This window comes from Macrotis lagotis, chromosome X (assembly GCF_037893015.1).
Source record: "Macrotis lagotis isolate mMagLag1 chromosome X, bilby.v1.9.chrom.fasta, whole genome shotgun sequence".
Taxonomy (NCBI): Eukaryota; Metazoa; Chordata; class Mammalia; order Peramelemorphia; family Peramelidae; genus Macrotis; species Macrotis lagotis.
Genome location: NC_133666.1, coordinates 188,934,510 through 188,939,702, shown reverse-complemented (window position 1 = coordinate 188,939,702; position 5,193 = coordinate 188,934,510).

The following is a 5,193-nucleotide window of genomic DNA, read 5'->3' as shown; positions in this document are numbered from 1 at the left end:
ATGTATAACCTTAAACAATTCACTGAACCTCTGTCTGCCTCAGTTTCTTCATCTGTAAAATGGTGACAATAAAGGTCCTACTTCCCAAACTTGTTCATTAGGATGTATTAGATATTTGTAACATGCTTTACAAACCTTAAATCACTATTTTTATTATTGTTATTATTATTAATAGCATTTCTTTACCATGCAGATCTGTGCCTAAAATTTATAGTCTTAGCAATATCTAAATTAATCTACTTATTCAATGCCATATCAAACTACCAAAAATATAGAACTAGAAAAAAATAGCAAAATTTATCTGGAAGAACAAAAGAAAAATAATATCAAGAGAATTAATGAAAAGAAAAAATGCAAAGGAAGGTGGCTTAGCCATACCCTATATAAAATTAAATTGTAAAGCAGCAGTTATCAAAGCTATTTGGTGCTGGATAAGAAATAGAGTAATAATTTTTTTGTCCTTCATTTTTGAAGAAGACCATGACATCAGAAAGATGATGCCATGACAAGCACATGAATTGGATTTGAGTGAGGGGGTCTGTGCTAAGTCACCAACCTCAGTTTCTCTTTCAGAGCCATCTGGGTCCAGTGGCCAGATATGAATAAGAACAACTGAAGAAGGCCCTGGATGTAAGGCAATCAGGGTTAAGTGACTTGCCCAAGGTCACACAACTAGTAAGTGGTAAATTGCAAGTAACTAAAACTGAATTCAAAGTCCCATCCTCCTGAATCCAAGACCAGTGCTCTACCTACTATGCCACCTAGAAAAGGTTAGGTTCATAAGACATAGTCATAAATAATGATTTTAATCTACTTTGATAAATCCAAAGACTCCATCATCTGGGATAAGAATTCACTATTTGTCAAAAACTGCTGGGAAAATTGTAAATAGTAGGGCAGAAACTAGGCATAAACCAACATTTCACATCCTGATATCTCACACAAACTTATAAGGTTGAAATGGGTACATGATTTAGACATAAGGGTGATAACATAAGCCCATTAGAAGAACAAGGAATCATTTACCTGTCAGATCTAAGGAGAAAAGGAGGAGAGAGAACACTGTGAAAGACAAAATGGATAATGTTGATTACATTAAGTTGAAAAAAGTTTTTCCACAAACAAAACAAATACAACCAAGAATTGAAGAAAACATAAAGCTGGGAAACAATTTTTATAGCCAGTATTTCTGATAAATAACTCATTTCTAAAATTTATAAAGAACTAAGTCAAATTTATAAGAATGCAAGTCATTCTCCAGTTGATAAATAATCAAAGTATATGAACAGGCAATTTGCAGATATAAGAAATTAAAGCTATCTATACTCATAAGAAAGAAGGCTCCAAATCACTAATTAGAGAAATTCAAATTAACTCTGAGATACCACATTACACTTATCAGATTAGCTATTATGATGGAAAAAAGAAATGATCCAAGTTGGAGAAGATGTGAGAAAACTGGAACATTAGTGAACTCTTGTGGAGTTGTGAACTGATCCAACTATTCTGGAGAGCAATTTAGAACCATGCCCAAAGGGCAGTAAAACTGCATATCCTCTGATTCAGCCATACTACATCAGGGGGCAGCTAGAGATGGTTCAGTGGATAGAATAGCAGCCTGGGCATCAGGAGGATCTGAGTTCAAAATCTGGCCTCAGATACTTGGTATTTACCAGCTGTGTGGCCTTGGGCAAGTCACTTAACTCTGTCTCACACCCAGGACCATCTCCAGTCATCCTTATTAATATCTGGTCATTGGACCCAGATGACTCTGGAGGAGAGAGTGAGGCTGGTGACTTAGCAAAGCAACCCTTCACTCAAATCTACTTCATGTGCTTGTCATAGCATCACCCCCCTGATGTCATGATCTTCTTTGAGAATGAAGGACAAACAACAACAATAATAACCACAACTAGGTCCGTATCCCAAAGAAATTATGAAAAAGGAGAAACAGATGGACATGTAAAAGAATATTCATAGCAGTTATTTTTGAGGTGGCAAAAATTTGGAAATTGAGGGGATGCCCATCAATTAGGGAATGGCTGAACAAGTTGTGGTATATGAAATGTAATGGAATATTATTTTTCTGTAAGAAATGATAAGCAGGCAGATTTCAGAAAAACCTGGAAAGATGTATATGAACTGATACTGAGTGAAGTGAGTAAAACCAGGAGAACATTGTACACTTTAACAGCAACATTGTGCAATGATGAACTATTATAGACTTAGTTCTTCTCATCAATACAATGATTAAAGACAATTCTAAAGGACTTTTGATGGAAAAAATGCTATTTACATTCAGAGAAAGAACTATAAAATTTGATTGCAGATCAAAGAATACTATTTTCAATGTTTAAAATTTGTTTTTATCTTTAAAATTTATATTTCACATGATTTTCCCCTTTTGTTCTGATTCTTCTTTCATAGAATAAATAATATGGGAAATATGTTTAACATGATTGTACTTGAACAAACTAAATCAAATTATTTTTTATCCTAGGGTGAGGGAAGGGAAAGGTGAGAGGGAAAAATTTTACAAAAATGAATGTTGTGGGGCAGCTATGCTTATCCTTCAATTTTGAAGAAGACCATGATATCATGGAAGTGATGCCATGACAAGCATGTGAATTGGATTTGAGTAAGGGACAGCTGTGCTAAGTCACCAATCTCACTTTCTCCTCCAGAGCCATCTGGGTCCAGTGGCCAGATATGAATCAGGAAGACTGGAGATGGCCCTAGATTTGAGGAAGTTAGGGTTAAGTGACTTGAGTATCAAGTGTCTGAGGTTGGATTCAAACTCCTGTCCTCCTGACTCCAAGGTCAGTGCTCTATCTACTGTGTCATTTAGCTGTCCTACCACTATTATTACTATCATTGCTACTAATACCACTACCACTTCTACTACTGCTATTACTACTACTACTACCTGAATATGAGGCAATCAGGGTTAAGTGACTTGTCCAAGGTCACACAGCTAGTAAGTAACAAGTGTCCAAGACCTAATTCAAACTCCCGTCCTTCTGAATCCAAGGGCAGTGTTCTATCCACTGAATAGAGCACCAGCCCTGGAGTCAGGAGGATTTGAGTTCAAATATGTCTTTAGATACTTAATAATTACCTAGCTGCCTTGCAGAAACAAACAATAAATTAATGTTGAAAACCATTTTTACAAAAAAATGGGAAAAATAAATAAATGAATAAATGAAATGTGAAATTAAATACAATTTATAATCTTGGAAATTTGTTTTGAGACACTGAGATGTTAAGTGATTTTCCTATTAGAGGCCAGCTCTCTTTCCTCTATATCAGAAGTGTCAAATACTATTGTAGGACTGCAATCTGAAATACACTGGAGTGCAGCCTGAACCTGATTAAAATATAATTGGGAAATATTTAGTAAAATACATAAAATATAATAGATCACAGAAAATATTGATATGAGACTTCCTAGGTCAACATGGGGCCTGTAGGGATCCTTATGTTTAGTGACTCCCATTTCTGTTAGGATTTGACACCATTACACTTTTATATTGGCTCTCATGCTGCATATATTATAACAAAAACTATTCATTATCATCAAATGGTCTTTTTTTCTTATATATTTTTATTCATGCCCTATTTCAAAACCTAGCACTAAGTTAAATATAATAGTTACTACATAAATTTTTGTTTTAATAATGAATAGACAAGTTACTCATAGACAATTGAGATTATTGTTGCTGTTCAGTCATTTAGTTGTGTCTGACTCTTTAATGTCCTTGGACTTATCTGTGGCAAACATACTAAAAGGATTTGACAATTCCAATTCCAACCTTGTCCCCATTTTACAGATGAAGAGCTGAAGCAAATAGAGTTCAAGTAACTTGACAAGGGTCATAGGGCTAGTGTCTGAGTCCAAATTTGAACTCAAGTCTTCCTGACTTCAGGCTTAGCCCCTTATTCTAACTGTCACTTAGTTGTCATAGTTCCTCTATGGCAATAGAGGAATCTTAAAGTTTAAGTAAATTGTAGAAGGACCTAGGGAGTCTTATTTACTCTGTCACACCTCTAGCTATGATCCCAAAGGTTGTCCAGGGTCTTTTTTTAACCCACAAAACAAAATAGGACTTGGATAAGCCACTTATTCAAACCTCTGTTCATTACCTAAGCATTATATAGATAGGAGATATTGTTGTTTAATACATGGGTTAAAATCACATGGGGCAGCTTATCTATCTCAGTTTCTTCATCTGCAAAATGAGCTGGAGAAAGAATTGTCAGACCACTCCAGTATCTTTGCCAAGAAAATTCCTCTAAAAGGGGTCATGAAGTGGCGGATAAGATAGGAACAAGTGAACAATAAAAAAGGACTCATTAATGTGGGTGCCTTCCATTAGATGAGATTGCTGCCTATTTTAACTGTTGGGCATTATCCAATCTCCCTTAAATAATAGAAGTTCTAACCAACATTCTTGTATTGCCAGATAATTTTATATGCTAGGATTACCCATGTAATACTCAGACTAGTTCCTCTGGTTCCATGACCAGTGACCTTACTTTTCAAATCAATCATTTAGGTCCCTTATTACTTATTGAGAACCCTGACTTACATCCTGTCTTAGACACTTACTAGCTGTGTGACCCTAAGAAAGTCCCTTAATCCTTTCTGTCTCGGTACCTCATCTATAAAATGGGTTGAATGATAGCACTCATCTTACAGGATCATTTTTGAGGATCCAATGAGATAATACATATAAAGTAAGTTAGTCAACAAGGATTTTTTAAATACCCACTATGTTTCCAGACACTGAACTAATCACTGGGGATGAAAAGCAAGGCAAAAGATGGTCTCAGTCTAATGGAGGAGACAACTATGAACAAGTATGTTGTATTCAGGATAAACTGTAAAAAAATCAACAAAGGAAAGAGACTAGTATTGAGTGGGATCAGAAAATGATCATGTAGAAGGTAGAATCTTAGCTGGGACTAAAGGGGCCATGGAAGTCAAGAGGTGCAGATGAGAAAGAACTTGAAAACAATCATCCCAGTGTCAGGAGTTGAAGTCTCTTGTTTGAGGAGCAGCAAAGGGTCTAGTGTCAAATGATCACATTGTATATGGGGTTAAACCAGGTTTAAGAAGACAGGAAAGGTAAGAGACTGGGATTATGAAGGGCTTAAAAGTCAGAGGATTTTATATTTTATTCTCAGGAGAAA